Source organism: Hippopotamus amphibius, chromosome 7 (genome assembly GCF_030028045.1).
Source record: "Hippopotamus amphibius kiboko isolate mHipAmp2 chromosome 7, mHipAmp2.hap2, whole genome shotgun sequence".
Classification (NCBI taxonomy): Eukaryota; Metazoa; Chordata; class Mammalia; order Artiodactyla; family Hippopotamidae; genus Hippopotamus; species Hippopotamus amphibius.
The window spans coordinates 64,236,740-64,248,783 of NC_080192.1; the positions used below are offsets into that span (position 1 = coordinate 64,236,740).

At 39.1% G+C, this 12,044-nt stretch overlaps 1 protein-coding gene across 2 annotated transcripts in view; it reads left to right on the forward strand.

The window, feature by feature from the left end:
• The window catches only part of CTNNA2 (catenin alpha 2), a 1,170,309-nt gene that overhangs the window by 823,305 nt on the left and 334,960 nt on the right, over window positions 1–12,044 (forward strand). The window lies entirely within an intron of this gene.

Genomic DNA, 12,044 nt, shown 5'->3' on the forward strand with positions numbered 1-12,044 from the left:
ATGTCAAATTTCCTCTATGACTTTTTTTTCCCTTGCCCTCCCTGCACAGCATGCAGGATCCTAGTTCCCAGACCGGGGATCGAACCCATGCCCCTGACAGTGGAAGCATGGAGTCTTAATCACTGGACCTCCAGGGAAGTTCCCTTCTATGACTTCTTGATTGATTCTCGTGTAAAGTGATCTCTCATTCTTCTGAACTATATTAGCAGCTTACCTTTACCAGTACTGCGCCTGGTGCTGTTCACTTTATATGAACGTAGCGGTCATTTCTAATTACAGTATTTTAGAATTGAATGGGACGTTAAATATCTTGGAGATTAGGAACAAAAAAGACTTCAGTTGGGATTCCTTGCTTTACCATTTTCTGTCAGTTTGATCTTACACAGGTCACTCCATTATCAGTGAAATAGGACCAAGGATGGCTATCTTAAAGGATTCTTAGGGAAAATTCAATGAGATCATGTATATTAGAATTTTGCAACTCAAAAGTGTAAGCCTAGAACTAGCAGCCTTGGAGCATGTTAGAAAGGCAGAAATTTAGGTGTCTTCCTAGACCCATTGAATCAAATCTGCATTTTACTGTTAGCTCCAGGTTAAAAATTAAATTTTGAGAAGCATTCTATTGGAGCACTCACAAATTCTAACCTGAAAAAGTAACTTAGGTACCATTAATTTCCTAGTTTATAATTCAGGAATTGAAGGGCCAGAAATATAAAGTGATTGCCCAAGATGGGTGGTAGAATTTGGACAAAAACCTCACATCTTCTGAATCTTGTTCTCTGTCCTATTAGATTTCCAGCACATAGAATGCAAAGTCTGTGTCTGTCTCAGTGTGTAGCACTTAGTAGGGCTCTTAATAAAGTTTGGTTTTATTGTTGGTACAACAGCAAATATAGATCCCTTGTACATGCTAGCCTTGGGCAGTTCCTGGCTTACATTACACCTCAGTTTTCTTATCACTGTCAATCTGTATGTATTTCTCATGGATGTTTAAGTTTTACTTGTTTATTGTGAAAAAAAGGAAAAATGGGAAAAAAAACAAGAAAAAAAATAAAGTTTAAACTGACGATTGTCACCTAAAATTCAGCCACCTAAACTATTAAGTTTTGGTTACATATTCTTTTAGAATTTTACCATTTTACATATATTTACATTTTCTAAAAATATGATAACATTATACGTATTGATAATTATACATATTGATAATAATATAATATTATTCAGTATTACTTTGTAACTGTTTTTTTCATTGTTGACATTTTCCCATATCCAGAATACAAACAGATAGGATCATCTTCAATGGCTTGATCATCTTCAAAGCCTTCTATTTATTTTATCCATCTCCCTTTTTTTACCAATTAGGTTGTTTTTGGTTTTTAGCTCTTGTGCAATGACTGGGACAACATCCTCATACATAAACTTCTATAGACTAAATTTTTTGTGTCCCGCAAAATTGAGCTATTGAAACCTAATCCCTAATATGATGGTATTTGGAGGTGGGGCCTGCCAGGGCTTATTAGGTCATGAGAGTGGAGCCCTCATGAATGAGATCTGTGCTCTAATAAAGGAGACCCCAGAGAGTTCTCTGGACCTTTCTGTCATGTGAGGACACAGTGAGAATACAGATGTCCGTGAACTAGGAAGCAGGCTCTCACCAGTTACTGAACCTGTAGGTGCCTTGATTTTGGACTTCCAAGCCTGCAGAACTGTGAGAAGAAGTGTTTGTTGTTTAACTACTCAGTCTATGGTAGTTTGTTATAACAGCCTGAATAGACTAGGACATACACTCTTGTACATTTAGGCAACTGTGTCTTTAAGTTTTAATTCCAGAAGAGGAATTGGTGTTCAAAGGGTGGGGAATTTTCAAAGACTTTCAATACATAAGGCCAGATTGTCCTCCTGAAAGGTTGTACATGTTTCATCCTCAGTATCTCTTTCACTGCTTTATTCTTCTCTGTGAGAAACTCCATTACACCACAAATAGAAACATCTTTCCGTTCCCTTTCCTTCAGCTGGCTGAGGCACCGGCTGAGATGCCTGTCGGAATCTGTTCATGGTGCCTTGGAACCATCCTTCCTTCCTGTTCCCATTTCCTCCCTCCTTCCTAAAGAGGCAGATGGAGGCTTGGGCTTTGTGGTCCTCAGTGTTCCTTCTGGGAGCTTGCGAGCGTTTCATTCCCACATCTTATTAAGTGGCTGACCAGCCAAATTAAATATTTTCACAAAGTCGTTGATGTCTGAAAATAGTTTAATGCAGTGTTACTTAAAATGCTTCGTGGAGGCAAGAATGTTCAGGTACATTTGTGAAATGCTTTAGACTCTGCTCTCTTCTTTGTGATTCACGACAATACACTATCTCAATCACGAGAAATCTTGTTTTTCGTGGTTTCACCCTCTTATTTGGAACATCTGTTGACATCAAACCGATGTGCCAGAACAGCTTTGGAAGCACTTATTTAATTGTAAACCCACAGATATATTTGACTTTAACTTGGCCCTCGTCACACCAAGAAGTGATTCTGAGGTTTGGGTCTCAAACACTGCAACAGGGTGCTGGTGCAAGAATCAGTTTTCTGTCAGGCCCCCAGAATTTATGGGGATAGCCAGACAGCTGCAGGTCTTCTGCATGGCACTAGCAAGCCTCACCTCCTCACCCTAGCCGCAAATAATGGAACCAACTTAATTCTCTAGTAACTTCTGTCTCTGATACATTTTGACAATTATCTTGTTGTATAGAATTTTCCAGATGTTGCTAATTTTGTCCTTGCAGGTAAAATGGAATTCCCTAAGGACAGACTTGTGATTTTCCTGCTTTTAGGACCCTCTAATGTCTACCTCTAAGGATGTGGGAGACGATCAGATATGAGAAACCATATATAAAGAGCCCAGGCATTGCCACATTACCCTGACACGCATGCCCCCTTTTCCTCTCACTGTGCAGTCTGGCACAGTGCTGGCTGTGTAGAGAGTCTTGTTGATGTGAGTTTATGAACTGTTTTGAATTCTCGCCTAATCAATAGCCTGGGGAATCTGAGATAAATATAAAAAGCCTTTATAGTACATTGACAAACAGGCACACATTATTCACCCAGGAAGGTATAACCTTTTGGAGTTGAAGTCACACAGATTAATGCCATTTATGTGTGGCATCATTTCACAGATCTAGTTTGTGTAGGAAACTCCCCACCATCCGTGAACAGTGAGCCTCCTGTAGTAAATTAACCAGTTGGATGCATTCATGTCCTTCTTTAGTCATCCCCCATTCTCTGGAACCGCTTCTTAATCTCGCACAGGCATCTTGAGAATGGCTTTTAATAATTTAGCATAAATGTCTGTTACTGTTCTTATGTGTTTTTGTTAGTTTAAATCAAATGGAGGTTTAGCTGATGAGATCAAGTTAGGTAAAATGTGGTCCCTGCCTTGGGTATTCTTAGATCTGGAGTGGAGATGATGGGTAACAAGGCAATATGATTCACGCTATGGTAGAGATGTAAACAAGAACTGTGGTTGGAGAGATTTCTCTAGCCAATTGAGCGAGGACAGTAAGAGGAGCTGGGAGAAAAGGAGGAGGGGTTGACCAGATAGACAGAGGGAGGCCACTCCAGTTGGTAGGCAAAGTCTGTGAAAAAACTCCAGGGGCTTCTGAGATACTTAGGGTGTCTGGAGCACAGGAATGAAAGAGAGGGGAGTAAGGAGAGATGAGACTGGAGTGGTAGCTCAGAGTCACATTGGGAAGACTTTCAATCTGGATTATGATTCCCAAAATGTGGGCACAAAGAATATAATCCTGAAGATGGTCTTGAACATGACCATGAAAGGCAGGAAAAGGATACTGAAAGCAAGGAGAGCAGTTGGGAGGTTCCCATATCTGCCCAAGTGAGATATTGTGTGAGGCACTATATTAACATGAGAGATGGACAGGACAGGACAAGCACAAAAATTGTTTTGTAATGGGATTGACAATCTATTAAATGGTGCTTTTTCCACAAAATGATTTAAGATGATTTCAGTGAATGGATTGGTTTAAGGTAGATGGAAGGTAAGCAAGAATAAGATGTGAAAGAAAACTTTAACATTTAGAGCTAAGAGTAAGCAGTTAAAAGGAGTTTCCTGGTGGTCCAGTGGGGTTAGGACTCCACACTCTCACTGCTGAGAGTCCAGGTTCAATCCCTGGTCGGGGAACTAAGATCCCACGAGCTGAGAGATGCAGCCAAAATTATAGTAATAATAATAATAGTAAGCAGTTAAAGATGTGGACAGAGGTTACATCTGGACATAAAGATCAGGGAATCCCTGGAACATGCTTGATGGTTATAGTAGTGGCAATAGATGCAAATCCTCAGCAAGAAAGGTTAGAATACAGCTGATGCACAATCAGAGGTCTTTGCAGTCTGATATGGCACTGTGGATGTTGGAAGCAGCTGGGCGATAGGGAGTATATGGCCTATGCTGTCTGCAAAGTGCGTGGTTTGATTAAGGGCTTGCAAACTCTAATTTTTAAGAATCCTATTCTATTGGTAAACAAGTGACATTGCAGACCTTATTCAGCTTGTGGAATACAAATTTGGAAAGCTTCTTTTAAAGTGATGATTTTCAATGTGGAAGAGTAGGAGGGAGCAGAAGAGGTGGAGGTTGCTTCAATAGGAGGCACAAAGTAAGGAACACTGCCCAAGTCCATAGTGAGCAGCTTTTAATATATAGTCATGGCCATGAGATGGTGAGTAATGGGTTTTTCACGTGGCTGTGAAAAAGAAAAAGAAATATAGTGCAGACTGAAAGCTTTTGAGAAGAGCCCAGATGGTCAAGGACCACCAGCATTAGGAGAGGCTGCCCAAAAATGAGTAAACCTACAAAGGAAACATGCAACACCAGTGCTGTCTGTTTAGGCCACGTGGGTCAACGACTGGCTGACGCTGAGTCCTTCCCCCAAGAGGGTTTGCCATTGGTATCTCATCTCAGCCTAAGATTATTCCTTTGTAACTGGGCCTAGCATTACCTTCTCAAACGTGAAACAAGGTGATGGCTGGAGATCACGTCCTGCAGGATGTAATTCTGTATTTGCCTCTTAGCAGAAGAATTGAGACACTGAATAACTTTCTGCAATGAACTTTTGAAATTTCTGACTCTGTACTAGGCTGAAAAGTATTCTGTCGTTTGTAAGCTGTGTGACCCGGGCAAGCGACTTCACTTCTAAACAGAAGGATTCAACCTAGTGAAATAAAAGATAAAAATAAATTTGATCTAATAATATAAAAATAGTTCAAACTCTATTGCAATAACTACTTATATCCACTTCTATTATATGAGACCAAAATTATACCACATAGAACGAAGACAACAAGGAAAAAGAATCATAAGCACAAATGGTGTCATGCATCTGTCTTTAAACTCTTATTACTCCTTCTTAAGTATCAGTTCATATTTTAGAGGCTTCATGAAGAAAACAAAACAAAGCAAACAAACAAAAATCTTGGTGGCTAAAACAACAATCATTTTACTTAGCTCGTGGTCCTGTGTGTTGGGCATATTTCTGTGTAAGCCAGCTTGACTGTGCTACTCAAATGTGTGTGGTTAACCGGAGAATGAGGTGGAGACTAGATAACCTCAGATGGCTTCACTCTAAGGGATGGCAATTGGCAGGCTGTTGAGGGGGGCACCTGGCTTCTCTTCCATGTGGCTTTTCATCCTCCAGCAGGCTAGCTCAGGTGCAACTGTGTGGTGGTTAAGGTTCTAAGGGCAGCAAAAGAGAGCAAGTCTCAATGCACAAGTACTTTTCAGGTCTCACCTTCCAGCAAATTGCTATTGTCTGTTGGCCAAAGCTAGTCACGTGGTCATCCTGACTCAAGAAGAAGAGAAAACAGCTCCATCTCTGCATGGGTGGGGAAGAATTTACAGCCATTTTTGCAGGTTAAATAAAATAGTACTAGCTTAATGTTACTATAACTGTAAATACTAAATGCCCTAAAGTGATTTTTATTTCTCAAGCCACATGAGCCACACAGCATCATCCTTAAACACCAAGGACCAGCAGCACAAGCATCACCTAGAGCTTGTTAAAAATACAGACTCTCAAACTTCACCCAAGATATACTTGAATCAGAATCTACATTTTTACAAGATCCCCAGGTGACTCATAAGCCCAGCGAGGTTTTAGAAGCACTGTATCTTTTCTCTATTCCTCATAATTCCCTTTCCTAGGTTGCTATGTTCTCCTATTGAGTGATAGATCTTTCATTTTTAAAGGTGCCAGAACTGTTTCCTCTGCACAATTGAAACAGAACAAACACAGGTTTAAACAGTAAAACAGGTTGCTTCACAGCATGAATAGCTAGAGAGAGAGGGTATAATATTTTCTGCTCAATTGTCCTTTGCCTATAAAAATAGAAATTTAAAATTAAAATAACAGTACATAAATATTAAAGAATTTTGTATTTAACTAGGAAGAACCATTTAGATGTTAGAACAATTTTTAATGTAGAAACAGCTAGGCACATACTTACTTAAACTGACCTTTTACATTCCTGAGCAGTTGCTTGGCTGGACCTTGGTTTTCTGAAGGTTGAAAGATTGATGTTCCAATCTTAAGACCACAAGTTAAATATCTCTAGAAAATGTACAAGTCCCTAGGTACTGTTAGGCCTTTATACAAGTAATAAGACCAATAGAACTTATTAAGCACCTAGCAAGTGCAGTTCACTGGTCTAAATTTGTAGGAAACCAAGCCTTACTGTAGTTTGTTGGATTCCCTGTATTTCAGACCCCAAAAGTGACAGGGAGGAGTAGGTAGGAGAAGTTAGCTTTTGACAATACAAGTTTATTTCACCAGGCTGAGGACAGACACAGGCATCTAAAGGACCTGGTGCTTTTCTCAACTTTTGACTTTCTTTTTAAGTGAAGGAATTTGGTTATAATGGCCAATACTGTCCTTTAGTTTGCCTTTCATCTCAAGGCTGAAGAGGAGGGAGGGAAGGGGGGGGGAGAGAGAGAGAGAGAGAGAGAGAGAGATTTTGTATTAAAGCCTACTGCTGTCATTCTGTATGAAGTTCACTTTGGGTATTTACTCTTTTCAGAAGAGGATAACTTATTCCCTGAAGCTATAAGTAATACTATTTTCAGTGTATATGCTTTGGGGTCCTGTTCTTGTCAATCAGTCAGCCCACCCGTTAGGAGTTAACAAATATCTGTTGAGCACTTAACATATGCAGGCATAGTCCAGTCTGCGAATAAGACTGAGTGACTTCATAAGCAAACAGACACAAAATATAATTTTTAGATACTGAATAGCTAGGGAAAGTTAAAATAGAGCCATGTGGAAGAGAGAAATGGAGGCAAGGGGCCTAAGGTTAGGCAATGCTTCCTTGAGGGGGTGACATTTGAGTTGAAACCTTAATAATGAGTAGGAGGCAGCCAGTTAAAGCTCCAGGAGATGTGCGTTCCAAGGAAAGGGAATAGCAAGTGCCAAGGCCCTAAGGCCAAAACAAGCCTATGTCCGTGAACTTGTGAAAAAACTCGCATGTGGGTCCTGTGTGACAGAATTGGAGATACAAGGGGAATGCTGAACACAAGGTACACCTCCTTAAAGGGTGTACCTTTTGATAGATCTTCACTTCACAAATGTTCACCAGCTTCCTCATCAGCTCCACCAGACCTTATAGGGATGTCTCAGGCTCTAAAGTAAAGCACTTTCATATATTAAGTCCATTTATTCCCAAAAGTTCTATGAGATTCTACCACATTCCCAATATATATGGGGAAATCAAGGTATTGAAAACCTAAGCCACTTACCTTAACACAGCTGGTATTGGTGATAAGAGATTTTTCTGCATTCTCTAGATCCAAGTATGGGGCAACTAAGAGGGCTGGATGCCAATCAGTCTTTTCGCTGTGTCAAAGCCAGACTGGATTCTTCTACAATCTTCCTCCCCCCAGGATTCATCCAGAGTAGATCCAGCAGAAGAGAATGGGGCAATTTAAACTTGCCTCCTGGACTCCCACTCCTCTCGGCCCCCCTCCAACCATCTGTTGCTATTTGCGTAGAAAAAGAACGGAACAGAATACCAACGACCACACACATTCAGAAATCTCATTTTGTATGTGGGAGTCTGGATTCATTAACAAGTTTCTCAAACCCTCCCTGCATTTACAACACCAGTCTAAACATAATCCAGTGAAGTCATGAGAATAGGTGACGATCAGCTGTGTGATACTGAGATGGAGTGTCTAAATTCATCATGTGCTGCTTCCTAGTAAGTGTCTGTTGCTTCCAGCAAGTTTTTTCACCATCTTTGAAGTAAATGATGCTCATTTCAATATTGTATAGCCTCTACACTGTCCCTCTTATTCGAACCCCTATTAAATCCCACTTCCTTTATACGGGCTTCCGTTCTCCAGACTATTCACTTATCCATCCACAAATCCATATAGCCATCCATCCATTCAACAATCATGTCATGGGTAACTTACTCTATTTCACTAACTATGCTAAGTACTAGAAGGTATAAAATATTTGAGATAGTACTCCGTTCTTTGAAGATTACATTCATTAGTGGGGAATCACCATCCCAGAAGTCCATATTAATTCCACCTTTCTTTGAATTATGACTCATCTAAAAACTAAGTGTTCTGTTAAATGCTATCTAAAATTGCTCTCTAGTTGTCTCAAGCTCCTTTCCCTTTTTTTCCCCACATTTCCTAGGTTGAAATTTCTTAAGAGCAAAATCCCGATTATATTTCTGGTATAGTGTCCTGATCATAGAGTTGGAACATCCGTGTTTAAATTCTGGTTTTGTCACTTACTAGCTCTGTGGTTTTAGGGTACATTTTTTCTGTGTATAGAGAATGCAAGTTGGTTGGGAGGATTTCTAAGATCCCTTTCAGCTCTAATATTCATGAATCAGTAAATTCTAAAGTACTTAACAAGGGCTGGAAGTGAAGGTGACACTCAGTATAAAGGTGTTGATGGCTTATTTCAGAGGCTTCTAGTTCTAACCTATTTATGTGGTGGGTGGTCTTCTAACTGTAATGCAACTTTGCCCCCTACTTATAGACTGAAACAGACTAAATACAAAAACAGTCGAAAAATCCTTCTCTTGGAGCCAGGCCTTTGGACAGGGTTCAGCTAGGCAGGGGTTCCTTCCCAGTCCTTAGAGCAGGACAGATAGGAGATGTACCTGTTTCTACTTTTATTGGGTGACTGCATCTTACACTAGACATTCAACATTAGCAGTATCACAATAGTCCTGGAAGAGGTGTTGATGGATATTGGTTGAACAATTCATAACCAGTGATTAAAGGATGGTAGGATGTTAGGGGTTCAGGGCTATGCTTTGGGAGCTGCTGTCAAAGGGAGAATTCCATCCTTCATCAAACCCTATTACAGATGTGAGCCTGCTCTGGTTGCAGCCCTCTCTACTCAAACAGTTGTCTTGAGTTCCTTTGACTATATGCAGAGGTTAACTATGTTTAGATAGTAATAACCTTGTTTGGGTAAGTGCTCATTTTAAAGATAGGTAATTCTCTGAAAGAATTTAATTTCATCTACTTGATTTCAATATAATTGGTGCTTGAAGGATGTCTACAAATTTGAAATGTTTTTCATGGAATTCAACCACTTCCTTTCAATATAATTGCCTAACAAGGGCTGATGGTTACCAACCATTTTATCATTGTTGTTTTTGTTTCAAACAACTAAATAGTTGTTTCACAAAATGAAACGGGCATATTGCCAAACTTGGCACATCCCTTTGAGCCCCAAGTTTGTTTCATTACATAATTTGGTGGATAGTACATCTCTCCTATAATTGTTAGGAAAATCGCAAAGGCTTCAGAAATCTTTTTGAGATCCAAGTGCACCGCTCAGGATATTGTTCAACCAATGTGGAAAGCAAAGTACTGTTTATTTTGATGGTTTTGCTCTTTCAGTATCCCTGAGGGCTGAAAATGAAAAGCAATACTGTGTGACTTTGGTGATGTGGATATCGTAAGGTTGTATCTGAGTCTCCAGTTCCAGAATTCTGTCTATTCTGTTTCCATTGCCACCTAGAACATCATTCCAGCTGTCATAAGCATTCTTGATTTGTAAAGTAAACTGCATGGCATTTACCACCCAGCTAACTGCAGTGGTGTCAGGAGGGTTAAAATGAAACATATTTAAAAGCCTTGCAGAAATCTTTGATGTTCTGTATAAAGACAATAACAACTCATGAACTGGGTCTCTTCTGCAGCAGGGAGAGCATCTCTTCCAGTAGCCTGCTGGTAAGAAATGAGGCAAGGTTTTTCCCCCAGCTGTTTCAGGAACAGATAAGGGAGGAATTGCCTGTTAAAGTAATAATCAGAATGTCAGAGAATAATTTTGCTTTGATTCTGAGATTTAGCTACTGTCTTAATCCTGGGAATTATTTTTCATCCATTTAATAATTTTAAACAACTCAAGGATAAATGTATATATTAATAGTCAGGACCTAAGTTTCTACATCTATAAAATGGGATTAATGTTCTTGCTTTATAGAACAACTTCAAAAAAATAAACTTACTGATACATGACTGTTCGTTTTAAAGTTGCATTCTACACCTTGGAGGTATTTTCATTATAATTGTCATTTTTCTAGCATTTAGCATTGTCATTCCCTTCTTTGGCCAATGGGCCATTTCCCAACAAAGTGGGGGATTTGATGGGAAAAAATCTTCAGTGTTTGAAAGTTTACTAGCTGTTTTGCTCCTTGGGCTCCAGCAGGCCTGGTACCTATCTCTAGGATTAAACTATGATTTACCTTCTGTGAATTGGGATACTGTCAGCTGCTTGCCTCACACAGTGGTTAAGTAAGGAACAGACAGAATATTTGAAATCACCTCCGGATAACTGCCACATGGTATAGTCCTTACTTATTTTCATTCTTATTTTTATTTTATTCCTTACCAAGTACAGTATGAAGAGAGGCAACTAAAAAATTACTTCATTAGACTTAGATTTAATAATTAATAATTAATATTAGACTAAACAATTATTAATGTCTTGCCACTTTTGCATTATCATTTGTGAGTATTTTAAAGTAAATCACACATCTTGTAACATTTTACTCCTAAACATTTTTAGTATATATATCCAAACAGAACACTTTTATAACCATAATACCATTATCACACCTTAGCAAATGGATGATAATTCCTTAATATTACTAATATGCAGTCCATATTCAGATACCTCCCATTATCCCTCAAATTTCTTTCTTTTTTTTTTTTTTTGAAGATTTGTTTGAATCAAGATCCAAACCATGTCTCCACATTTTATTCCATTAGGGAGGCGATGTCTCTGAAGGGGCGGAGGAGGAAGATAAGCACAGGAACTCCTCTATGAGTCCATCGGAGTGTGCCAACATCAACATTCATTCATTCACTCACTCACTCACTCATTCAAGTATTATTTTTTTAATGTGCTAGCCACTGTAGCAGATATTAAGGTAAATCTGGCATGGTAGTTTCTTTGACATGCTCATATATAAAAATGAATAAAAGAATCAATATAAGAAAAATCCATAATTGACATAACTCGGAAGAACACAAAAACCTACCAAATAGATATATACCATGGTTAGAGTAGAATGGAAAGGCCTCTCGGACAAACAAGAAAGTGTGACTTGAATTGAGAGGGTCTGGTGATTCCACATGATGGGGGAGTGGGAGAGATGGCACAAGGGAAAACATATTATGATGGTTCTCCAGGCATGACTGGAAATGAGGAGGTCCTGAACCAAGTCTGACTGCTGAGAACAGAAATACTCCCAGGGGAGTATTAATTGGATAAAGTACAGATGCTGGAGAAAGTGCATGTAGAGATGAAGTGAAAGAAGTGTGTTAGAACAAACCAGTGATTTCTCTTGAGTATGTTTCTTTATTGAACAACATATTTTAAAATAGTTTGTGCTATATAATGAATTCATAAAATTGATGCATATGAACTACAACCAAGGATAATTGTGGACTATGTCTTTTTTTTTAAAGCATATGATAGTGGGCTTTAAAAACATCTGTCTTTTCTAATATATAAAA